The 26,344-nt window shown below is 50.2% G+C and overlaps 1 long non-coding RNA gene and 1 pseudogene across 1 annotated transcript; one reads left to right on the forward strand and one right to left on the reverse strand.

Annotated features, from left to right (window-relative positions):
• Positions 1-680: 680 nt before the first annotated feature.
• LOC132592818 (uncharacterized) lies at positions 681-2,236 on the forward strand. Its single transcript, XR_009558341.1, has 3 exons — positions 681-1,294; positions 1,736-1,852; positions 2,060-2,236. It is a non-coding gene; the product is annotated as an uncharacterized LOC132592818 (long non-coding RNA).
• A 13,909-nt stretch (positions 2,237-16,145) lies between these two features.
• Positions 16,146-25,259, reverse strand: LOC132592817 (tubulin polyglutamylase complex subunit 2-like; annotated as a pseudogene).
• Between the last annotated feature and the right edge of the window lie 1,085 nt (positions 25,260-26,344).

Consider the following 26,344-nt stretch of genomic DNA (forward strand, 5'->3'; position numbering starts at 1 on the left):
TGTCTGATTGCAAGTCCACGTAAGGGACTTCTCACAATGTGCTGTGATGATATATATATATATATATAGGAAAAGATAAGGGTGATGTGCTGGCAGTCTCCGCCTCTCAGCCTGGCCTACCTCGCAGGGCTGTTGTGAGGGAGAAAAAGGGAAAGATCAGGGCAATGTGCTGGCAGTCTCTGCCTCTCAGCCTGGTCTACCTCACAGGGCTGTTGTGATGATAAATATAGGAAAAAATCAGGGCGATGTGCTGGCAGTCTCCGCCTCTCAGCCTGGCCTACCTCGCAGGGCTGTTGTGAGGGAGAAATACGTCAGGCATCCCCAAACTTCGGCCCTCCAGATGTTTTGGACTACAATTCCCATCATCCCTGAGCACTGGTCCTGTTAGCTAGGGATGATGGGAGTTGTAGGTCAAAAAACATCTGGAGGCTGCCTCTGCCTGCACTACGTTGTCAGTCCGTTCTGTAGTGGGGAGGAATGGAGAGCAGGCACTACGACTCCCAGAAGGCAATGGGAGAACCGGCTCCTCCTCCTCCTCCTCCTCCTCCCAGTCTCCCCCCGCCCGTTCCGAGTCCTCCCCATTGGCTGGCTCCTCCCCCCCCCGTATCTGGGCAAAGCGCGGGCCCCGTCAACCAATGGGAGCCGAGAGTGGGACGTGGGGGGCGTGGCCGGGCGGAGAGACGTTTGAGTTGGCGGTTGGCGGTTACTTCAAGATGGCGAGTAAGGCCCGTCTCTTTACCTCAGGAGGGGATTTGAGTTCATGAACAATGTGAGCATAAGATATCCAAGAGAAATCAGCAGCATATTATATATAAATGCATCGTGAGGAAAAGCAGTTTGCCATATAAGGAACAGTATACTGTAGGCAAGTAATTGCAGGAACGTGTATCTGAAGAAGTGTGCCTTCACACGAAAGCTTAGTTGGTCTCTAAGGTGCTACTGGGCAATTTATTATTATTATTATTTATCTATTTTGACTGCCTCAGACCAACACAGCTACCTACCTGAATCATGTCCTATTTTGTTTTCCATGCAGTCGTTATCTGCATATACTGTTCCTTTCTCTCATTATTCGCCTAGACTGTCCTCTTCCCTGAGAGCCATTTACTGTATATATAATTTTTGTTGATTTCCCTTTGGTATTATTATGCTCACATCTTTTAGGAACTAAAAGAGGGCTGGTGTTGATCGCTGCAGCAATTGGGTGGGCGATTGGTGGCTTCTGCCAGCGAGGGGACAGGCAGACAATAGGTGGGCTTTGCGACGCGGACGAGTGGCAGCGTAGGTCCGGCGGGTGAGCGATTTTTGGAAACCCCCCCCCTAAAAAAGCTCAGCAACTCTGGGCAAGTTCCCTCCGTTTTCTTAATTTGGAATTCCCCATCTTATACACGGAAAAATCCAGCACATCCTGCCTTTCTCCTGTCATAGGACTCCAGGAGGTGTGCCACTGTTTCCCAATCCCAAGTGGTCCCCATCCTGGCACTGAGCAGACCTCCTGAGCTCCGCCAGGGTCCTAGCACCACATGCCTCCAGACTGTGCCCTAGGGCAGAGTCTCTGGCTTCACCGAAGGGTTGGAGCCTGGGGGGTATACTGACTCCACTTGTTGTTGTTTAGTCGTGTCCGACTCCTAGGTGACTCCACACCTAGGACCAAATTGGGTATTACAGCGGTACCTTGCTTCTCAAACTTAATCCATTCCGGAAGTCCGTTCTCATGTTCCTTCTTCCATTGCAGCTCTCCTGAACCTTCAGGCTGACTCGGACCTGGCTGTATCCACCGCTGGAAAGGCTGCCAGTGAGGTTAGATGGCGCGGCAGTCAGATCACCGGAGCAAAATAATGCCTGATTAGAGGTGACCATTGGTTGCTGTTTAATCATTTAGTTGTGTCCAACTCTTCGTGACCCCATGGACCAGAGCACGCCAGGCACTCCTGTCTTGCACTGCCTCCCTTCTAGTCTCCCTACAGCTTGTCACTGCCCCACCTATTCCTGGCACCTTCCTTGCCCTACCCTGAAATTGTGCCCCTTGGCCAGGCCCTTCTTTCTCTTTCCTCTTCAGTACATTTAGACCACCTATCAACAATCTACTTCGGGCTGAGGTAGTGAAGAAAAGCATAAAGAAGGTGTTTTCACTGCCCTCCTTAAAGCTGACAAAGCTCAAAGCTGGGACTCCCATGCAAGGAACACAGAGCCAGGTGACTGGACCTTCTACTTCTATTTGTAAGCTACAAATAATGCTGCCAGGCTTTAACACTTGACCAGGCTTCCTCAAACTCGGCCCTCCAGATGTTTTTGGCCTACAACTCCCATGATCCCTAGTTAGCAGGACCAGTGGTCAGGGATGATGGGAATTACCGGTACAGTCTCAAAACATCTGGAGGGCTGAGTTTGAGGAAGCTTGCGACTTGACCCATCACAATGATGTAACCAGAGACTTTGGGTGTATATTTTTTATGTTAATCATGTTTCCATATTTATTGCATTTAACCCTTGGCTAGAATGCATCCACGGATGATTCCTGCATGCCTGCATTTTGCGACTCTCATGCCTCCCTCCTACGCTGCATTTAATTTTGTTTGCTTGTTTCTTTATATGCTGCCCATCAGACTGGGTTACTCCAGCCACTCTGGGCGGCTTCCAACAAATTAAAACACAGCAAGACATCCAATATTTAAAACTTCCCTATGCAGGGCTGCCTTCAGATGTCTTCAGAAGGAAGTATAAGTATGTATCTATCTGACATCTGATAGGAGGGTGTTCCACAGGGTGGGCCCCACCACCGAGAAGGCCCTCTGCCTGCTTCCCTGTAACCTCCCTTCTTGCAGTGAGGCAGCTGCCACAAGGCCTTCTCAATAAACAACAACAACAGCCCCCACTGAAGATTTGATTGCTATGGCAATGGAGGTTAAAGTACGAGAGTTAGGGCCAAATGGTTTGGGACACCCCAAGGAAGTTGAGCCTAGTGTGGAGTCCTGTATCTTTATATCCCATGACCTGTAACCTTTCTTGGTGTATGTCAAAGAACATTTGATGTTTATGACTCTTTGTGTGCTGTGTTTGAAGACCTGCATAAGCTTTGTTACGAATTTGCTGAGCAGCTGGTGCCCAAGGCTGCCCTATTGCAATAGCCCTAATATACTGGGTCCCTAGCTGGATCTGCTAAAGCTTGCTGTGATTCTCTTGATTCTGTGTGCCATTTAAAAGGTGTTCCCTCACCTGGTATAGAAATAGAAAGAAAGACTTTTTGAAAAGAAATACAGTTGGAGAATGTGTGTTTCTCCAGATGGGCTGCCATTGGCCCCAGTCAGCATGGCCACGAGTCAGGAGTGGTTGGAGTCCAAGGACCAGGCATAGGGAACCCGAGGTGCTCCAGAAGCAGAACCATAGAATCGTGACAGGTGGCTATCCAACCTCTGCTTAAAAACCTCCAAGGAAGGAGGGTGCTGTTGAGCTCACGTCTTGCTTGCGGGTTTTCCACTGGGTCACCTGGTTGGCCACTGTGGAAAGGGGATGCTGGACTCCAAGGCTGCAGAGCACATGGGATTTCCATAGGGGTCTTCAGATTTTAACTGTTTTGGCTTCTCTCCTTTCAGGACTATCACCGAGAGACTATGAATACCTGCCTCAGATTCCATAAATCAGAAAATCGAGAGGCAGTGACCATATTAACAGGTTATTGAAAACAAAGTTGTTGTTATTGTTGTTGTTTACCTGCCCCATGCCCCAAGGTCCCAGGGTGGGTTACCACTTTTAAATACAGGCAGTGATTGGTTTGTTGCGATTGGTGCACCCTGTGCACTGGAAGTGACCCGGAAAAGTCACCAAAACATCATTAAGATGTCACTAAAAGGGCAGAGCAAGGGTCAAATGGAGGTGGGGTACGACAGGGCGGAACAAGGGTGGGGTGGAATGCTTTAGGCGGCCCCCACCAACGCGGTGGGGGGGGGGTCTGGAACATAACTCCCACACAAAACGAGGATTGCCTGTATTAAAACAGATGCGCCCCTGAAGCTTTTTGTGCCCGGGGCAATCCCCCCAGTAGCCCCCACTACACCACACCATTTGCCCTGCAAGAAATCCTGGAGAGCCCCTGTTAGGCAGTGTAGACAGTCCTGAGCTGGATAGAGCAATGCTTTGACCCAGCATCAGTCAGCTTCCTAAGTTCCTACCATTAAACCAGCAAATGGTTAAAGTGATCCAGAAGTTGTTAGCCCCTCCCCCCCCTATAGAGTACCAACAGCCTCTGGGCCTCTGGTCTTATGAATGGTTTTAGTTGGACAAAGTATCAAATGCAGGAACTGATCATTTACTATTGATCTGCCTAGGGTTCAATGCAAAATACATGGAGCCCATGGTGGAGACCACCAAACAAATTGACGCCATTCATCGGGGTGAGTAAGGATCAAAGCGGCTCTTTTCCTTGCAGGGATCCTTTCGTCAAAGGTGTTTTTTCCAAAAGCAGTTTTTTCTGCTGCTTCTTCAGACATAGACTTACCATGCTAAATGTTGTTCAGTCCCAAAAACAACAGATTTAATTCCTCACACCCAAAAACATATATTAAAGACCTTTCACTGGAGCCCAGCTCACTTCCCAGGCTGCTTTTCTTTGCCATTGCAACCCCGCTGTTTTGCAATTCTCCTGTCCTGTACATCAGCCCCCTCTTGGTGTTGTTGGACTACAACTCCCATCAGCCAAAGCCAGCAGAGCCAATGGTAAGGGGGAGGTCCAAATTCTCCTCATTTCCACATCAATGTAGCCCCTAGAAACAAAAAACGGCCAGTCCTGCCTTCTCTAGCTTAATCCTAGAAACCTCTTCCACGTAAATAATCGTGAGCTCAGCAACCGAATGGGCCTAACTCTGTTCCTGGCAGCTCCTTCTGTCCTTCTCATGAGAGGCATTTGCTCCTGACAAGACATATCCCTGTCCCTCCTTTGAATTTATCTCTTTAAAGATCTATACACTATGTGATTTATAACCGTGTTCTTAGGGCAGCTTACAAGAGGAGGGAGCGATAGCCACCAATTTGGATGGCTTGAAGAGAGGATTGGAGGAGAGGCTGGCAATGGCTCCTGGCCACAATGGCTCGGCTTCTGAGCACCAGTTGCGGGAAACCAGAGGAGGGAACTGGGCTCTGGTGCTTGGGTCCCACTTCTGGGTTTCCGGTTGGCGCATCTGGTTGTCCATTGTGAGAACAGGACGCAAGACATTGCCCTGATCCAGGAGGACTCTGCTGTGGTTCTCATGTTCCTTCTTCCGTTGCAGCTCTCCTGAACCTTCAGGGTGACTCAGACGTGGCTGTATCCACCGCTGAAAAGGCTGCCAGTGAGCTTAGATGGTGCGGCAGTCAGATCACCGGAGCAAAATAATGCCTGATTAGAGGTGACCATTTGTTGTTGTTTAGTCGTTTAGTCGTGTCCAACTCTTCGTGACCCCATGGACCATGGCACGTCAGGCACTCCTGTCTTGCACTGCCTCCCGCAATTTGGTCAAACTCATGTTAGTAGCCTCGAGAACACTGTCCAACCATCTCATCCTCTATCGTCCCCTTCTCCTTGTGCCCTCAATCTTTCCCAACACCAGGGTCTTTTCCAGGGAGTCTTCTTTTCTCATGAGGTGGCCAAAGTATTGGAGCCTCAGCTTCAGGATCTATCCTTCCAGGGAGCACTCAGGGCTGATTTCCTTCAGAATGGATAGGTTTGATCTTCTTGCAGTCCATGGGACTCTCAAGAGAACTCCATAATTCAAAAGCATCAAAGACAGCCTTGTCGTACTCCTTTCCCAATTTGGGGTCATTCAGTTGTTTCATGTCCAGTTCTAACTGTTGCTTCTTGTCCCACATAGAGATTTCTCAGGGGACAGATAAGGTGGTCAGGCACTCATAGAATCATAGAGTTGGAAGAGACCCCAAGGGCCATTCAGTCCAACCCCCTGCCAAGCAGGAAACACCATCAAAGCATTCTTGACATATGGCTGTTAAGCCTCTGCTTAAAGACCTCCAAAGAAGGAGACTCCACCACACTCCTTGGTAGCAAATTCCACTGCCGAACAGCTCTTACTGTCAGGAAGTTCTTCCTAATGTTTAGGTGAAATCTTCTTTCTTGTCGTTTGAATCCATTGCTTCTCTCCTTTCAGGACTATTACTGTTCTTTCTCCTGTGTGAGTTAATCAGTCCAGCCTCCCCATAAATCTTCTTGGTCTGGAGCGTCCCTGTTGCGTCGGTCTTTCAACACGAAGCAGCGCCATCTTAGAAAACTCAAATCTGTTTCGTTTTCTTCTCATAACTATGTAGATTAACGATCTTTATGAAATTTACAGCTTTTCCAGGCAGAAGATCCAGCTATCACATTCTGCATAGACTCTTGATAAATTAGTGGCTCTCCTTGCCCTATAGCTGAACTTAGCTTCAGGTCGCTGCTCAAATTCAAAGTGCGTCACATCTCATAAATCCTCCGAACGCTTTCCAGGCACTCCTCCCATCCAGCTAGAGGGGGGCTTCTCTCGTCCGCAACTCCACATCTTCAAAAAATATACACAGTATCAGCAGTTTATAAAGTTCAACTCACACAGGAGAAAGAACATATCTTAAAATCTTGTTTGATATTTATCTCAGCAGCTGGGAAAAGATCAGTGAAAGAGGAAAACATCTATGTGACTGTAAGGGAAAGATCGGGACTATCATAGACTTTGAGTGATGATTTGGACTTTAGAAAAAAGACGGCAGTGGGCAGTTGCGAGGAATCCCCAATTTCTTGAAGCATGGTGTCAGAGGGCCTGGTATGGCTACTCTAGAGTAACGACTCCAGCATGGTCTTTTAAGGCTTTTATTGAGTGCTGATTATTTACAGTGTTCAGAGCAGTAAAAATGCATCCTTAAGGTGAGGTGTCAGAACTCCCAAATGGCGAATGGAACGTTTTCTTCCAGCACCACAGCTTTGGCAGACCCAACCTCTTCCCCCTACGTTTGCGTCGCAATTCGGGAGTTGGGGGGATTGGCCTCCCCCCCCCGTGCGTCCAACTTCCTGTCCCACCTGCGGCCTGGGCTCCACAACCTTGCCTGAGCCTCGGACACCACTTCCTGACTCTCCGCTGGAGGCAGAGCTCTCCTTACTCTCTCCAGCGCTTGGGGATGGGCTGGAACTTAAGATGGGAGGGACTTCCCTGTATCCCTTGTCCCTCACATCCACCCCCCTCCCAGGCTCCTCTCCCCCCCTCCCCAGTGGCTCTCTGCTTGCTGGGGACGAGTGGAACCCCAAGAAGTCTGTGGCATCCGAGCCTGTGGGTGTAAAATTTTTCCCCCAATCCTGCGATCTTTCTCCTTCCCCCTGAGAAGACGGGAATCCCAAGAAGTCAGTGGCGTCAGAGCTGGTGGGAGTAAAAATGTTCTGCCAGTCCTCTCCTGCCTCTGACGTCGTCGACCTCGGTGAAACCCACACCTCTTCTTCCGTGTCCTCAAATTCCGCTTCCCATCTCCATGGAGAGCTGCTGCCTGCTATCCCTTCCTCCTGCCCCTCCCCCTCTCCCTCCCTTTCCATGTGCCAGGGTTTGGGCCTGTGGGGGAACAGGGCGTGGAACTCTTCCACTAAAAATTCCTCAGGTACTTCCGTGGCTGGTATCCACTCATTGTGGGACGGCGGAGTGTCCTCCCATGCTATCAGGTACTCCAGCCCTCTCACCCCTCTCCTTGAGTCTAAAATCTCAGTTGCCTCATTGAGCTGTCGGGCGTCTCCCGTCTCCCCCCCTCCCTCTGGAGGCTGATCGCTGTCCCTGAACCTGGTACTTTCCCTGTACGGCGACAGCAGTGATCTATGAAACACTGGGTGCACTCTCATGTCCTCCGGCAGTGCTAGCCTGAAGGCTACCGGGTTGACCTGTTGCGTGACCGTGAAGGGGCCCAGCCTCCTGGGTGCTAACTTTTTGCATCGCCCCCTGGTGGGAAGACCTTCCGAGGATAACCAAACCTTGTCCCCCACCCTGATGACCTCTCCCGGTCGCCTGTGGCGATCTGCCCCCTTCTTGTACGCTTCCTTGGCCCTCTCCAAGTGTTCTCTGAGCTGCTGGTGCACCGTCTCCAGGTCCTCTGCCCAATCCTCTGCCTGTGGGCCCTCTTCCTCCTCCTCCCCCTCCCTCTCCGGGAAAGATCTGAGGTCGCGCCCGTAGTTGGCCTTAAAGGGCGACACCCCTGTGGAGACGTGCACCGCATTGTTGTAGGCAAATTCTGCCAGTGGCAGGCGATCCACCCAGTCCGTTTGCCTCTGGCTGACGTAACATCTCAGGTACTGCTGCAGAATGGCGTTGACCCGCTCCGCCTGTCCATTGGTCTGCGGGTGCCGAGCCGTAGACAAACTGACCTCCACCTGCAGGAGGTTCATTAGCCGCCGCCAGAACCTGGAAACAAATTGGCGGCCACGATCCGAAATAACTCTTAAAGGCAATCCATGCAGTCTGAATACGTGGTCAACAAACAGTTTGGCCGTCTCTTCTGCCGAGACCGCCCTGGCACACGGTATAAAGTGGCACATTTTGGATATGAGGTCCACCACCACCAACACTGCGGTCTTGCCCCTGGACGACGGCAAGTCTGTGATGAAGTCCATGGACACTACTTCCCACGGCCTGTGCGGTGTGGCTAATGGCTCCAGCAAACCTGCTGGTGGCGCTCTGACCACCTTTGCTCGCTGGCAGGTGTCACATCCCCTTACATAATCCCGAACATCCTCCCGCACCCCTGGCCACCAGAAGTGTCTCATGACTAGGTGAGTGGTTTTGTCCCTGCCGAAATGACCCGCCGTTGGGTTGTCGTGCATCTGCTTGAGGGCCTTACCTCTCAGCTGTTTGGTTGGCAGGTACAGGGCTCCCCTGTAAAAAAGCAAACCCCTCCTTTCCTCAAAGTCTTTAGCCTGCTCCCTCCCCCCTCTCAGTTCTCTGAAGAGGCGGGTGGCAAATTCATCAGCTGCTGTCAGTGCTGTGAGTTCTGCCTCGCTCACCACTGCTGCTCCGCATGACCATGCTGATGGGGGGAAAATGTGCCTGGGTGCTGGTGGCAACTCCTCCTCCATGTACTCTGGCTTGCGGGAGAGGGCATCCGCCCTGACATTCTGCTCCCCCGGGATGTAGTGGATGGAGAAGTTGAAGTTCGAGAATAACTCTGCCCACCGTATCTGCCGCTGGTTGAGCACCCTGGCAGTTCTCCAGAACTCCAGGTTCTTGTGGTCTGTGCACACCTGGATGGGGTGCTTGGCGCCCACCAGGAAGTGTCGCCAGTGCTGGAACGCAGCGTGGATCGCGAGAAGTTCCCTATCAAACACTGTGTAGTTGCGTTCTGGCTGGGTCAGCTTCCTGGAGAAGAAGGCACAGGGTCTCCACTCTCTGTTGGCGTCCAGTTGCAACAGAATCGCTCCCAGAGCCTTGTCTGAAGCATCTGTCTCCAGGCGTAGGGGCGCATCCTGCACCACGTGGAACAGGTGCTGGTCTGAAGCGAATACCCTCTTGAGGCTTTCGAACGCTGCTTGCGACTCTGGTGTCCACCGGAACTTCTGCTTGCCTCTCAGGCAGTCGGTGATAGGAGCCGTGACACGAGAGAAGTTCTTGATGAACTTCCTGTAGAAGTTAGCGAAGCCTAGTAGGCGTTGGGCATCTTTGCGCGTCCTGGGGCTGTGCCAGTCCAGGATGGCCTGCACCTTGTCCTTGTCCATCGCCAGCCCCTTGTCTGACAGCTTGTAGCCCAGGAAGTCCACCTCTTTGGTGTGAAACTTGCACTTCTCCAGCTTCACATACAGGTGGTTGTCCTTCAGGCGCTGCAACACCTCCCTGACATCCTTCACATGCTGCACTGGGTCATTGGAATAGATAAGGATGTCATCTAGGAAGACCAAGCAGTTCTTGAAGAGGAGGGACCCCAGGACGTGGTGCATGAAGGCCTGGAAGCATGCTGAGCCCCCTTGCAAACCGAAGGGCATCACCAGATATTCAAAAGAGCCCAGAGGCGTGAACATCGTGGTTTTCCATTCATCACCTTCCCGGATCCTGATCAAGTTGTACGCCCCTCTTAGGTCTAGCTTGGTGAAAATCTTGCCCCTGCGTGCCGCTGTCAGGAGATCATCCACTCTGGGCATGGGGAAAGCCACTGGCTCTGTCACTGAATTCAGTCGTCTAAAATCCACCACAAGACGGCGCTGTTGCGTGTCTTTCTTGTCCACCCAGAAGACCGGGCTGCCCCCTGCTGCCTTGCTTTCTCTGATGAACCCCCGCTTGAGGTTCTTGTCGATGAAAGCGCGCAGATCCTCCAGTTCCTGATCTGACATGGCGTACAGCTTGGCTGGGGGTATCGTCGCCCCTGGCACCAGGTTGATCTGGCAGTCAAAAGGCCTGTGCGGGGGTAGGTGGTCGGACTCCGCTTCGCTGAAGACCTCCTGCAGGTCCCAGTACGGCTTGTGTATCGCCTCACCCCCTTTGACATGCATGGTGGCCACCGTGGCTATCGGAGGCCCCTCCCCTGGTTGGTGCTGCATGCAATGTTCCAGACAAAAGTCCGACCCAAACGTGATGCATCTCTGGTGCCAACTTATGGAGGGGTCGTGGCGCGCCAGCCAGCTCATTCCCAAAACGATGGGGGGGTCTGAGATGGTTGTAATGTTGAAAGCCAGTGTCTCTGAGTGCCTTCCCACCATCATTCTCATGGGGGGGGGTTTGATGAGTGATGGCCCCTCCCAGCAACTCTCTGCCGTCAATGGTGGCTACGTGCAGGGGAAAATCCAGCTGCAGAAGTTGGATCTGGTGCTCTTCTGCAAAGTTTCTCGAGAAGAAGTTGGCTGAGGCACCACTGTCAATTAAGGCAAGGACTGTCAGGGGATAGCCATTTGGGAGCGTTAGCGTGACTTCTAGAACCACTCCTGCTCTGGGAGGGGTGGGCTGGCTCTGCTCCTCTCTGTGCGGGTGGGCGGGCTGGGGCTGTTGTCTGCTGACTGTGCCTGGCTGCTGCCCCTTGTCTCCTGCAGCCAGGCTGTCTCGTTTCCCTGCTGTGGTGCTGCGTCAGTGGGGGAAGGTACAACCGTTCCCGCCTTTCCTTGCCACTCTCTGCGATGAGGGCAGTCTCTGACGCGATGCCGGGGGGAGTTGCAGAGAAAGCAATTCCCGCCTCTTCCCTCCTTGCGTCTTGGCGCCGCCGGGTTTTGAAAAGCCCGCGCGCGCGCTCCACCGATCTCCATCGGTTCCGGCTCTGGGCTTGGTCTGGGCGGGTCTGGGGGCGGGCCCTGGGGTGGGGTTTGGTGATGTGGTCTGTCCTGGGAGCGTGGGAACCAAGGTTTTGCTGCGCGCGTCGCTTGTTTGTCATACCATCTGGATTCCTGTCTCACCCCCACCGCTAGCGCCGCTTTGCTTAACTGATCCATAGTCTGCGGTCTAGGACCTCTTGCCAGCTCATCCTTAACGTCTGCGTGCAAACCCAGGTAGAAGGCTGATTTCACTGGCTCACTTTGCAGATCCCACCCCAGTTTGTGCACCAGCATGGTGAATCTCGCCCAGTAGTCCCTAACTGTCGATTTTCCTTGTGTTAAGTTATGAAGCTCCTGTTTGGTGGCCTCCATTTCACTGTCGCTAGCGTACATTATTTTTAAGGCTTCTAGAAATAATTTTGCGTTCTTCATGCAAGGATTTTTTTTGCGCGATGAGCGGTCTTACCCATTCCCGGGCGGCCCCCGTCAAATGCTCTATGATAAAGGAGACTCTGTGCGCGTCATCTGGGAATTCTGCTGCATGCAATTCCAGCGCATAATTTATTTCTGTCTCGAATCCTAGGTACTCCCTAGGGTCGCCGCTGAACTTGGTGACTAGGCTCTGTCCCCTTCTCACTTGGACTAGCTGCGGCTGGGGCGCCCCCCCACCTCTAGCGACTTTCTCCTCTTCCAACTTTTTCTGCAGGTCCAATACCATCACCCTTAGCTGTTTCTCAGTCTCCTCTTTTGTCCTCACCTGGTCCACCAGCTTGTTCAGCTCCTCCTGCGCCCCTCGCGCTTCCTCCTGAGCGGCATGCAATTGCTGCTGTGCCTGCGCTGTGAGGTTCCGCAGCTCCTGCTTCGCTGCTTCGGCCTCCAGCCTCCAATGCTCAGCCTCTTGAGCGCTCATCGCTGCACTCCAAAGTAGCCAAAAAAAGATTCGGGAGTTGCTGTCAGAGGGCCTGGTATGGCTACTCTAGAGTAACGACTCCAGCATGGTCTTTTGAGGCTTTTATTAAGTGCTGATTATTTACAGTGTTCAGAGCAGTAAAAATGCATCCTTAAGGTGAGGTGTCAGAACTCCCGAATGGCAATTGGCGCGTTTTCTTCCAGCACCACAGCTTTGGCAGACCCAACCTCTTCCCCCTACGTTTGCGTCGCAATTCGGGAGTTGGGGGGATTGGCCTCCCCCCCGTGTGTCCAACTTCCTGTCCCACCTGCGGCCTGGGCTCCACAACCTTGCCTGAGCCTCGGACACCACTTCCTGACTCTCCGCTGGAGGCAGAGCTCTCCTTACTCTCTCCAGCGCTTGGGGATGGGCTGGAACTTAAGATGGGAGGGACTTCCCTGTATCCCTTGTCCCTCACACATGGGAACCCCGAAAATTTTAGATGATTTGGCATAACATTCGGTTTGATTGATATGTATTTGTATAATTTGACATAATGGATGTGAAATAATTGTTTTTAATTGGAAAATTAATAAAAATATATTATAAAAAGGACTATTACTGAGAGACCATCAACACCTGCCTCAACATTCTCACCAGCTTGTTGTCGGAGGCCCCCCCTCTGGAGACGCTGCAGGATATATTAGTGGTAAGGGAGCCCCCAAGATGTCAGAGCCGGGGGAAGCATGCCGGAGGACAGACCCTCTCGAAATGATTGCCCAGGGGGCATCTGTGGCCAACTCACTGGTTGTGGCTGTTGATGGTGAAAGGGGCCTCTGTGTCAGGAAGTCCTACACACGAGTAGGAGACCTGGTCGGTTGTTTGGGAGATTCAAAATCTTTCTCCAGCCTGAACACGGTGACTGATACCTTAGAGACATCAGCACACTTCAGGATCAGCAGAGTATAGGTAGTCAGTGTACAGACTCAATAGCACAGCAGCATTTGGCTAAACAACGTTTATTTACATATATACATTCGGAGCATTGTAACTCAGCTCCTTCCTCTTCAGCATCAGACAGCAAAGAGAAAGAGCAAAGGACAAACGTCCCACATCACAGAAACACAGTAATACAAACATCCTGTCACTTCCCACAGTGTGGAATGAAAACATACACCAACAAGGGATATAAACAATCCCATGACTGCAGCACAGGAGAAGAATCCTAACCCTCTGTTCTGCTAGGAATGCTTGTGCAAAGCACACATTTGTTTCCTTTCAAAGATATGTCTCTCTCTCCACTTTCTCCTTGCCATACATTGCATCTCCTCTTCCTCGCCGTTTTTCTAAACTGAAACCCCCCAAATGCTGCGACCATAGAGCTTCATAACAATCCCAGTCCTTTTGGTTGCCCCCTTCCGAACTTTTCCCAGTTCCGAATTATAATTTTTGAGGTGAAATTGATAATATTTTTGTTGGTCCCAGTGGGAAACTGGAGGTTTTGTTGGTCCCAGTGGGGAACTGGAGGTTTTTGTCATCTCAAAACACCCTCCAGGTGTTTTGAGACGACAATTCCCACCATCCCTGACCACTGGTCCTGCTAGCTAGGGATCATGGGAGTTGTAGGCCAAAAACATTCTTTGACATGAATATCCCCAAACCCAACCCTACTTAGGTAACAAAGTGCAGATGTGGACACTTGGAGGGTATAGGGTAGTGAACTTTGCTTTTCGCGGCACTTTCTTTGGCCTTGCACACCATCAAGTGTTTTCTTTCTCAGCTCCTTTTTCACCCGGCAATCGGCCGCCTGTTCAGCCTCCAGTATATAATGGAGAACTTGATTGAGTGGATGGTGGCCCCCAGCCCCCTCATGCATCTCCACGCCGGGGTGTCCCTCGCCTGAAACCCTGGACAGCCACTGCTAGTCAGCGTAGACAATACGGAGAGAGATGGAGCAGGGGTCTGGGAGATCTTGGCCTGAACGCTGTTCTCCTGTCCTTGTCCCTCCAGGCGACCAACGTTTTGCGCTTGCTGCTATCGCTACCTGAGGCTGGAGCTATAGTGGAGGGCAAGTTCGTCCACCTCCTGCTTGCCCTGGCCACACAGCTATACTTCCTCCTTGGGGCGAGCAGAAGATTTTCGAGTGGGGCACCAAGCCTCATCACCGGCCCCCGCCTCGACCCGCTGGCGTAAGGGACCTGCTAATGCATTTGGGGTGGCCCTCCCTCCCTTCTCTCTCTGGGCGCTTGCAAGCGTGACCCGTGGCCGTCATGGCTCAGCCCTCACCAAAGAGATAGGCTTCATTTGGAGATGGAGGCCCTGCTTCCCCAAGCCCTGTGCTCTTCAGTCCTTTTGGAGCACAACTCCCACCAGCCCCAGCCAGCGCAACTGGGCTGAAGATGCGAGTTGTTGTAGTCCAAAACATCGGAAGGACACTAGGATGGGAAGGGATGTTGGAGACTCTCCCGCCCGCACGATGGATGGGCTGATTGGGGTGCCATGGAACCTGAAGTCTCCATCACGTGCTGGAAAGATGTGGGAGGGAGGCTGCGGGAGCTGGGGGTTGTGGCTGGATCCATCAGGCCAAGCAGCTCAAGACTGCAAGCTGCCAAGGACCTCCAACTCCCCAGGTGAAGCTACCCATCATCGGAGGCCCCTCTTCATGTGCGTCCGGCGGGTGGGGCCTTTTCTGTGGTGGCTCCCCATGAGTGGGACGCTCTTCCCCAGGGAGGCTTGCCTGGTGCCTTCCTTAGATACCTTTAGATGCCAGGCAAAAAGGTTCCTCTTCAGTCCGGCCATGGGCGGATTAACACCTGACGCCCTTTCCATTGCTCGGCTTTGTTCCGGCTTCTATGATTTCTTTGGTGCTTTTTATCTTGTGTTTGCCCTGAGATCTACGGGTGACGGCAGGATACAGTTTTTTTAATGGATAAATGAATAAATAGAATCTTCTTCATTCTTTCCCTTGATTCAGGACCACTGTGCAGGCCCTGAAAAACCTCATCCGGTCTGGTGGCTACATCAAAGAATACAGCGCTTTGGGGGAGGAAAGGTGCTGGGAGATGCTTTCCAGTCCAGAAGGCTTTTTCAAAGGCCTTCGTCTTTTGATAAGGTAAGTTGGTGAAAAGGGCTGGCAGGGGAGGCCTGCTTTCTGGGAAATGGGGATCAACTTACTCTTGATTTCATGAAATGTATATGCTGTTTGATTGTAATAAAACAAACAAACTTCCAAGAGATGAAAAGAGCGATGAGAAAAACTAACCAGATGAACATTTGCACCAGCTTTCGAATCATCTGGGTAGGCTGGTCTCAACAAGAATGTTCTTGGCCAGGGAGGGTTGGGTATGAATAAAAATGTAATAATAATAATAATATTAATATTATTAATATTATTATTATTATTATTATTACTGTTTGTTTGTTGTTGTTTTCCATTACATTTTATTGTAATTTATATTTGATGTTAGCTGCCCTGAGCCCAGCCCTGGCCAGGGAGGGTGGGGTATAAATAAAAATGTAATAATAATAATAATAATAATATTAATAATGTGCCCCCGCCTCCAATCTCTTACCGCCAGCAGGTCCTCCAGCCATGGCTCCGGTGACAGAGGCATCCCTCCGCTGCTGCTACGGCGACTCAGGACTGCCTGCCGGGAGCCTGAGGGCCCTGCCCTGCCTCTTTCCACTGACAGGCCTCACATGGACTGCTATGTAAACATGCGTAACTGGCTGTTATAACAGAATATACAAAAACTTGTTCAAAACTTGGTTCAAAGAATTTATCAAACCAACAGGATCAACATAAATCAACAGAAAAGGGACACCCCCATGTTCAAAATATCAACAAGGATTCAGTCCAAAATGAATGAAGTGTTCATGAAGTAATTCTTGTGGAGATAAGTCAATTCAAAAGTACTTTCGAAGCAGAAATAATATTAGAATTCCACAAGAGGAGGTGTACATCAGGTGTAGAGGTGACAACAATCTCTCCAATTGGCAAACAGGCATGGCAAGCCAATGTCCATAGACAAGGTTCCCGGGTCACGTCCCTTATTTCGCCCCAGTTAGGCTTGCAAAGATAGAAACATCGACTCAAAGCTCTAGGTGTAATGCCAAATGAAGGCATCCCCAAACTGCGGCCCTCCAGATGTTTTGGACTACAATTCCCATCATCCCTGACCACTGGTCCTGTTAGCTAGGGATCATAGGAGTTGTAGTCCAAAACATCTGGAGGGCCGCAGTTTGGGGATGCCTGACCTAGAGCTTTGAGTCGATGTTTCTATCTTTGCAAGCCTAACTGGGGCGAAATAAGGGACGTAACCCGGGAACCTTGTCTATGGACATTGGCTTGCCACGCCTGTTTGCCAATTGGATAGATTGTTGTCACCTCTACACCTGATGTACACCTCCTCTTGTGGAATTCTAATATTATTTCTGCTTCGAAAGTACTTTTGAATTTATGTTGATCTTGTAGGTTTTTGTATATTCTGTTATAACAGCCAGTTACGCATGTTTACATAGGTAAATTTTGTTCGTAACGGAGGTTTTTGTTGTATGTATGTATACGATTCACATGGACTGCGGCTGATACTCGGCAGAGGGGGCTCCTCTTTTTAATAGTTTATTAATTTAATAGTTTATAAATTATATTTAATAGTTTATAAATTATATGTTATCTTTTATATTTTATATATTAAATTGTCCTTTTTTGGCATGTTCTTTTGTTTGTGTGTTTCTTTCTCTCTTGGGGGTGGGTGTTGGGTTGTGCACAGGTAGAGTTTTGTATCGTTCTGTTCTTAAGGGGAGAGGGTCAGGGCTGCCCAGGAGTTGGCTCCACCAACAGAATGGCTGGAGCATGTTCCACAGGGTGTGTGTGCGTGTGTGTGTCCTGGGACATCCGATCTCAGTGATCACGGGCAGCAGCAGGAGTTACGCTAAGTCCAGACCATGTCATTACCAAGGAGGCGGGTTTGGTCGTTGTTTGAAGACTATTCCTGCCTCCGGGTCTGGTCTTGACCAGAGGGATACTGGAATAAGCAAGGGGGGAGGGGCCCACAGGGCTTTGAGGTGCTGCTGTGCAATGTCAGGAAGACCTTGTTTGGCTCCAGCTTCTTCACGAAGGAATCGGCCTCCTCAGAGAGCTGCTCCGTGTTGACAGTGGACGGGCTTGTACATGTTGAACCTTTGCTGGAAAAGGAGAAGGGAAAGTGAGGAGCAGCAAACGGCAGGCGTGTGGTTCTGGCCGCCTCGTCTCGAAAAGGATGTTGGAAAAAGTTCAGAAAAGGGCAACCAAAATTATCAAGGGTGTTAGGGCAAAATTCTGGGTGTGAGAATGCTCAGCCACCCAGCTCAAGAGGCAAGGGCCTGTGGTCGTTGCGGAGTATAAAAGGAAGGCGTCCAGCCACGATCCGGAGCAAACAGCAAGGTTTATTACTGCGCAGCAGGTTCAATGCCAGACTGAACACCGTGAACAGGGCTACAGGAACTTTTAAAAGTTCCCACCACCATCCCATAATGCACATCGAAAGCATCATACATATATCACTTGTGACAGGGTAAAACGACAGAAAAGGGGAAGGTGCAAGGGGCATTAGCATACAGGTAAACATAAGGTAACAATGCACGATGTCCCAGGACATTGATAAGCAAGTACCAGTAAGTATCTGGGAGAGGATCCTTGAGTACCTGGTGGGGAAAAACAATGGGTCCAGGTGTGTGTATTGCCTCTGGCTTCAGAGGGTCGGGAGTGGTAGGAGATGGTACCTGAATGGATTATGGATATGCAGAGGAGCACAACCCTGGCTACGTGACCTCTCGCTTAAAGGATTATGGCTGTTCCCTGCATCCCTGAGAGCCCTTGGCCAGAGTAGCAAAAGGGGGTTTCATTTAGAAATACAGATACACGGTATTCATTCATAAAGAAATATGGTTACATAGAGTCTCAGGCAACAGAGAAAGGGTAGGAAAAGGAGCCTTTATTACACAGGGCTTGATCTTGAGGGGTTCGATCGAGGTGTTCATGTTGGTGCGATACTAGAGTGGTGTTGTAGGATCAGACGGGGTCCCTTGAGGGCATTTGTGCCAATCTTGATTCCCAAATGAAGCCGCGTTTGGGTGCCCCCCCTATAAAATCCCTAACAAAGGGGATGGAGCGAATCCCCTAGGAAGGAAGGTGGCTGAGGTGAGGACTTTTTGGTGAGGAGAAAAGGCAAGTAAGAGGCAGCACGATAGAAGTTTATGAAGTTTGGCATGGCACAGAGGAAGTGGAAAGAGTCTCTTGTGGGAGATGCAGGACAGGTAAAAGAAAGGTAAACCAGGGAACTCAGAGGATCCCAAACACGCATAGCTCTGGAACACAAAGGCTGTCCTGACACAGAGGACTTTAGGCTCCTTGGCCTGTCTGTCAAATTGCCCGTCTGATAACTATCAAAAATGGCGATAAAAGTAATGCTGCACATGGCAGAGAAGGAAGGTGAGCGATGGAAGGGTGAGGGCCTCTCAAGGCCTGGCTCCTGGCTTGTTACAGTATCTGCCGGCCGTGGGACCGGAGGCCTCACACAGGAATCCCGCTAGATGGGCTGAGGGACAAAAGGGGGTCTGCTTGGATGGAGCAGGTCCCTAATTCAATTCCTGGATGACCTGCTAAATTATTATTATTATTACCCTTTGCAAGGCCTTCTTGGCACAGAGCTGCAGAAGAGATATCACACCACAGCACAGTAATATCCTAAGCTCATGAGGGAAGAATCGTGCTTCTGTGTCAGAGTGTGTGCGTTGGGTGCAGAGTTCAATTCCTGGGGATCTCCAAGTGGGGCTGAGAACAGCTGCTGCCCCCCAAATCCTGGAGAGTCAGTGTCCAAATGCCTCTCTGGGAAAGTGGAAGTGATGCAGAACAAAGGAATGGAAAAACTTCAGCCCCGGGTCAAAAGGATTCGTTCAGAGGCGAGAGCATTTATGTTGCATGAAAATCCCCACTGGTATCTCCAAGGAGGGCTGGGAGAGACCCCCACCATGCCACCTGAAGCTCTGGAGAGCAGCAGCCAGTCAGTGCAGAGGTGGTGGGGCATAGTGGTAAGAGCAGTGTTTCTCAAACTTGGGTCCAGACAACAGCTGGGGACCCAAGTTTGAGACATAATGGATTACAATGTCGGTCTAGGGCCTGGGAGGCTGGGGTTCAAATTCCCATTTGGCCATGAAGCTCACTGGGTGGCCTTGGGCCAATCACTCACTCTCAGCCTGACCTCCCTCGCAGGGCTTTTGTGAAGGCAGAATGGGGAGGAGCGGCAGACCCTAGGAAAAGGGACGGGCCGTTTGTTGTTCTCTCACCTTAGCCTGGGGGCTGATGCCATAGCTGGTGAAGGCATACTGCCAATGTGGCAGTCCCAGGTGGGTGATCAGGAGCCGGTAGTAAGCGGTGAAGGGTTTTGGTAGGGAAATGCCAGTCGAGAGCTCAGTCCGGAAGCCAGATCTCGGAATCCGGGGTGACAACTGGAAGTGAGAAGAGAGACCTATTAGTGCCGCAGGATGAGAAGAACGGACCCCCCCACACACACCTCTCAGGGGTTTTTTAATAAGGAACTTGTCACAGGATGTGCGTTGTGACTACTCTAGAGTAACGAGTAGAGTAACAGGAATCTGCCTAAATCCAAACGCCCCCCATGAGAATGACGGTGGGGAGGCACTCAGAGACGCTGGCGTTCAACATCACCACCCTCTCAGACCCCCCCCCCCATAGTGCTCGGCATGAGCTGGCTAGCGCGCCACGACCCGTCCATCAGCTGGCACCAGAGACGCCTCCTTTCCCTGTTTTCCTTCTCCCCCTTTTCCCCCTCGCTCTCTTCCTCTCCCACGTGTAGCAGGGGCTCTCCTATGCTGCCAGAGCCCCGTCTCCTCCTTTCTCTTTCCTCACTTGACTCTTTCCCCTCCCCGCTGGCACTACTGCTGGTGGAGGAGCTGCTCCTCAGAATGGGAGAGGGCTCTCTGTACGCTTTGCCCCTTACAGAATTCTTGAGGCCTACGGATGACAATCTGGGCCTCGGTGCTTTTTACAATGGGTAAAGGCATTTCCAAGGGAAATTGATCCTCTGAGGCCCTTCTACAGATGCCTCCTCCACGAGAGGTCCGGAGGGTGGCTACATGAGAACAGGCCTTTTCTTCAGTGGCTCCCTGTTCGTGAAAGGCCCTCCCCAGGAAGGCTCGCCTGGCACCTTTGCTACCTATCTTTAGGTGCCAGGTGAAACCGTTCCCCTTCAACCAAGCCTGATCTTCGATACCTTTCTAAATGTGCTGGGTGAGGGGGATGCTTGCTTTTCTTCTTGTTTTTATTATGCATATATATGTTGTTGTTTAGTCGTTTAGTCGTGTCCGACTCTTCGTGACCCCATGGACCAGAGCACGCCAGGCACTCCTGTCTTGCACTGCCTCCCGCAGTTTGGTCAAACTCATGTTCGTAGCTTCGAGAACACTGTCCAACCATCTCGTCCTCTGTCTTCCCCTTCTCCTTGTGCCCTCCATCTTTCCCAACATCAGGGTCTTTTCCAAGGATTATTCTCTTCTCATGAGGTGGCCAAAGTATTGGAGCCTCAGCTTCACGATCTGTCCTTCCAGGGAGCACTCAGGGCTGATTTCCTTCAGAATGGATAGGTTTGATCTTCTAGCAGTCCATGGGACTCTCAAGAGTCTCCTCCAGCACCATAATTCAAAAGCATCAATTCTTCGGCGATCAGCCTTCTTGATGGTCCAGCTCTCACTTCCATACATCACTACTGGGAAAACCATAGCTTTCACTATACAGACCGTTGTCGGCAAGGTGATGTCTCTGCTTTTTAAGATGCTGTCTAGGTTTGTCATTGCTTTTCTCCCAAGAAGCAGGCGTCTTTTAATTTCGTGACTGCTGTCACCATCTGCAGTGATCAAGGAGCCCAAGAAAGTAAAATCTCTCACTGCCTCCATTTCTTCCCCTTCTATTTGCCAGGAGGTGATGGGACCAGTGGCCATGATCTTGGTTTTTTTGATGTTGAGCAGACCATATTTTGCGCTCTCCTCTTTCACCCTCATTAAAAGGTTCTTTAATTCCTCCTCGCTTTCTGCCATCAAGGTTGTGTCATCTGCATATCTGAGGTTGTTGATATTTCTTCCGGCAATCTTAATTCCGGCTTGGGATTCATCTAGTCCAGCCTTTCGCATGATGAATTCTGCATATAAGTTAAATAAGCAGGGAGACAATATACAACCTTGTCGTACTCCTTTCCCAATTTTGAACCAATCAGTTGTTCCATATCCAGTTCTAACTGTAGCTTCTTGTCCCACATAGAGATTTCTCAGGAGACAGATGAGGTGATCAGGCACTCCCATTTCTTTAAGAGCTTGCCATAGTTTGCTGTGGACGACGCAGTCAAAGGCTTTTGCATAGTCAATGAAGCAGAAGTAGACGTTTTTCTGGAACTCTCTAGCTTTCTCCATAATCCAGCGCATGCTTGCTATTTGGTCTCTGGTTCCTCTGCCCTTTCGAAATCCAGCTTGCACTTCTGGGAGTTCTCGGTCCACATGCTGCCTAAGCCTGCCTTGTAGAATTTGAAGCATAACCTTGCTAGCGTGTGAAATGAGCGCAATTGTGCGGTAGTTGGAGCATTCTTTGGCACTGCCCTTCTTTGGAATTGGGATGTAGACTGATCTTCTCCAATCCTCTGGCCATTGCTGAGTTTTCCAAACTTGCTGGCATATTGGGTGTAGCACCTTAATAGCATCATCTTTTAAAATTTTAAATAGTTCAGCTGGAATATCATCACTTCCACTGGCTTTGTTATTAGCAGTGCTTTCTAAGGCCCATTTGACTTCACTCTCCAAGATGTCTGGCTCAAGGTCAGCAACCACACTACCTGGGGTGTACGAGACCTCCATATCTTTCTGGTATAATTCCTCTGTGTATTCCTGCCACCTCTTCTTGATGTCTTCTGCTTCTGTTAGGTCCTTACCACTTTTGTCCTTTATTATGGTAATCTTTGTACGAAATGTTCCTTTCATATCTCCAATTTTCTTGAACAGATCTCTGGTTTTACCCATTCTATTGTTTTCCTCCATTTCTTTGCATTGCTCATTTAAGAAGACCCTCTTGTCTCTCCTTGCTGTTTTTTGGAAATCTGCATTCAGTTTCCTGTATCTTTCCCTATCTCCCTTGCATTTTGCTTGCCTCCTCTCCTCCGCTATTTGTAAGGCCTCGTTGGATAGCCATTTTGCTTTCTTGCATTTCCTTTTCCTTGGGATGGTTTTCGTTGCTGCCTCCTGTATAATGTTACGAGCCTCCATCCATAGTTCTTCAGGCACTCTGTCCACCAAATCTAAATCCTTAAACCTGTTCCTCACTTCCACTGTGTATTCATAAGGGATTTGATTCAGATTGTATCTTACTGGCCCAGTGGTTTTTCCTACTTTCTTCAGTTTAAGCTGGAATTTTGCTATAAGAAGCTGATGATCTGAGTTACAGTCAGCTCCAGGTCTTGTTTTTGCTGACTGTATAGAGCTTCTCCATCTTTGGCTGCAGAGAATATAATCAATCTGATTTCGATGCTGCCCATTTGGTGATATCCATGTGTAGAGTCGTCTCTTGTGTTGTTGGAAGAGAGTGTTTGTGATGACCAGCTTGTTCTCTTGACAGAACTCTATTAGCCTTTGCCCTGCTTCATTTTGAACTCCAAGGCCAAACTTGCCAGTTGTTCCTTTTATCTCTTGATTCCCTACTTTAGCATTCCAATCCCCTGTAATGAGAAGAACATCCTTCTTTGGTGTCATTTCTAGAAGGTGTTGTAGGTCTTCATAGAATTGGTCAATTTCACTTTCTTCAGCACCGGTAGTTGGTGCATAAACTTGGATTACTGTGATGTTAAAAGGTCTGCCTTGGATTCGTATCGAGATCATTCTGTCATTTTTGAGATTGCATCCCATTACAGCTTTTGCCACTCTTTTGTTGACTATGAGGGCCACTCCATTTCTGCTACAGGATTCTTGCCCACAGTAGTAGATATGATAGTCATCCGAACTGAATTCGCCCATTCCCTTCCATTTTAGTTCACTGATGCCCAGGATGTCGATATTTATTCTTGTCATCTCATTTTTGACCACATCCAGCTTACCTCCACTCATGGTTCTTACATTCCAGGTTCCTATGCAATATTTTTCTTTACAGCATCGGACTTTCCTTTCGCTTCCAGGCATATCCGCAACTGAGCGTCCTTTCGGCTTTGGCCCAGCCGCTTCATCAGCTCTGAATCTACTTGTACTTGTCCTCCGCTCTTCCTCAGTAGCATGTTGGACGCCTTCCGACCTGAGGGGCTCATCTTCCAGCGTCATAACTTTTATATGCCTGTTGTCTTTGTCCATGGAGTTTTCTTGGCAGGGATACTGGAGTGGCTTGCCAGTTCCTTCTCCAGGTGGATCACGTTTAGTCAAAACTCTCCACTATGACCTGTCCATCTTGGGTGGCCCTGCATGGCATAGCTCATAGCTTCTCTGAGTTATTCAAGCCCCTTCGCCACGACAAGGCATTGATCCATGAAGGGGATGCATATATATAGAATACGTTCCCCTTCAACCAAGCCTGATCTCTGATACCTTTCTAAATGTGCTGGGTGAGGGGGATTTTTGCTTTTCTTCTTGTTTTTATTATGCATATATATACAATAGACATAGATATCTAGATATAGTAATTTTATGTGGTGAACCGCCCTGAGATCTGTGGATGAAGGGCGGTATACAAATTTCAAAACTATTAACAACAACAACAACAAAGCATAGTTGCTTCAGGAAAACTTCATCACAGGCCATCATAGATGACAGCCTTTTTCAACCTGGTGCCCTCCAGATGTTCTGAACTACAAAGCCCATCACTCTCAGCCAGCACAATGGTATGTTGCTAGGAACAGTAGTCCAAAACATCTCCCCCAAAGACAAAAGGCAACTGGGGTTTGCAGATGGGGTTGATTAAGGAAGACAGCTCTTGGGCTGCTGGTATCACGCAACATACCCGGCTTGGTGTTCTTGTACACAAGGCAGACCTTCCCATTCCCTCTGCACGGGTCCAGCTCAAACACCAGGCTCCACGAATCCAAGTGAGGTTTCTCTGGCTGACCCCTGTTAGCTTTGGGGAGAAAGAAAAGGCTGAGTGAGGCAGGCAGGCATTCTTGTTGGGTGCAGGGCAAGGAATACTCAAGCCATGCAGAGCTCGGGAAGCTGGGTATAAGGACACAGAAACTATCGGTGGGGTAGCAGGTGGGGCGGAGGGGATACAGGTCTCCCATGGACAAAGGGGTGAGGTGGGGCAGTACCTCCTTCATTGTCGGTGTCCTCCAAGTCAGCCAGTGTGGGGGCATTGGGTAAGGCGTAGACGGGTGACGCTCTGACTCAGTGTAGCTAGGAGATGCTGTTGACGGTCATGGAGCCAAGGGGCATCGGGTTGTCTGGAAGAAAGGCAGCCATTACTAGGTTGCTGGCATGAATGGCACCATTCTGTAGGAGCACAGAAGGCTCACAGAACATGGTGCCCTCTGAAGAAGAATCTCAGCTTGCTTGCTTGCTTTTTGCAAAAAGCAAGCGCCTATCTGTCCCGGCAACAAAGATAGGATTGGCAGCACAAGGAGTATTACTGCTGAAATAGGAATCTTTCTTCAGCTGAACAGCTCCCGTTTCATTGCCCACAAAGAACACAACTTAAGCAGAGGAAATGGGTGTGTGGATGCAATTGTTGATCAGAGAATAACGTATTTATTTTGTGTGCATTTCATAGCATTTATATACTGTTTGATTGTGAGAAAAACTCTCAGAGCGGGTATCGATAAACCAATGACATCCTCTCCATTCATTAAAACCGGTAAGCTAAAAACCGGATTAAAATACATGCCATACATTTTTGTTACTGGATAGGGTGCCTGAACAATAATGTTTTTAGCAGGCTCCGAAACGAGCACAGCGAAGGTACCTGCCTGTTGTCAATGAGCAGGGAGTTCTAAAGTGTGGGTGCTGCTGCACTAAAATATTGATTTATTACATATGCAGAATGAGTATTATGGGGTGTTTGTTATGGTGTCAGTTCCGCAGATCAGAACTGTCTTCTGCAATCCCCACTCCAACCAAGTCATTATAGAACTTCAATGTACACCAAGGAAGAAAGAGGTACGGTAGTACCTGAATGGGCTTGTTTTTCCTCCTCTCTCCCCATTTCTATCTATTGACTGAAAGCCTTTGTTGCCATTTTATTCTTGTTCACTGCACTAGTACTTAGCCAAATAAAAAGGTTGAAATGCAAGGCACAGAGTCCAGGTCTGTTGTCAGTGCAGGGCAGTAGTCTCTGCTAAAGACCCCGTTGGGGGAAGGTGGGGCAGGAAGAGAGATGTGCCCCCAGAATATGGTCCTATGGAGTTACTGTAAACTGCTCATCCAGCTCTTTTAAGCTGGAGAAGCCCTGAAGATGTTAGAATCACAGAAGTGCAGAGCTGGAAGGAATCCTAAGGGTCATCTAGCCCAGCCCCCTGAACTGCAGGTGGCCCTGAGGAGGATCAAGCCTGCAAGCTTGGCATTCTCAGCTCTAAGCCACCGAGCTCCCTAGTGCAGACCTGGGATGGCGGGAAGTCTCTCCAAGCCTGGAGGTCTGAGCCTCCATTGCTAGCTCTGCACAGAAGGGAGTCTGGGGTCTGGGGGTCCCTGGGGGAAGGGGAGAGAGAGGCTAGGGAGGCCGAGGAGAATGACCGAGGGCCTGGCGGACAGCAGACCCCCAAGCCGGGAAGCCCCGAGTTCCAGTCTCCGTTCCGAGGGAGCCTTTTGGGGAAGGAAGGAGCAGACGGGCAGCAGCCCTGGGACGAGAAGAGGAAGCAGCCCCGCTCCCTGGACGGAGGCGGCTCTCTGCACATGCTCAGGAACCAGGGCAGCCTTGGCCTTTGTTCATCCTCCCTCCTGAGGTAAAGAGACGGGCCTTACTCCAGCCAGCAGCCCTGGGACTCAGAGAGGAAGCTGCCCCGCTCCCCGGACGGAGGCGGCTCTCTGCACATGCTCAAGAACCAGGGCAGCCTTGCTGGAGTAAGGCCCGTCTCTTTACCTCAGGAGGGAGGATGAACGAGGGCCAAGGCTGGCGTGGTTCCTGAGCATGTGCAGAGAGCCGCCTCCGTCCGGGGAGCGGGGCTGTTTCCTCTTCGAGTCCCAGGGCTGCCTCCATTGCTAGGTCTGCACAGAAGGGAGTCTGGGGTCTGGGGGTCCCT

The sequence above is a fragment of the Zootoca vivipara genome, chromosome 11, assembly GCF_963506605.1.
Source record: "Zootoca vivipara chromosome 11, rZooViv1.1, whole genome shotgun sequence".
Taxonomy (NCBI): domain Eukaryota; kingdom Metazoa; phylum Chordata; class Lepidosauria; order Squamata; family Lacertidae; genus Zootoca; species Zootoca vivipara.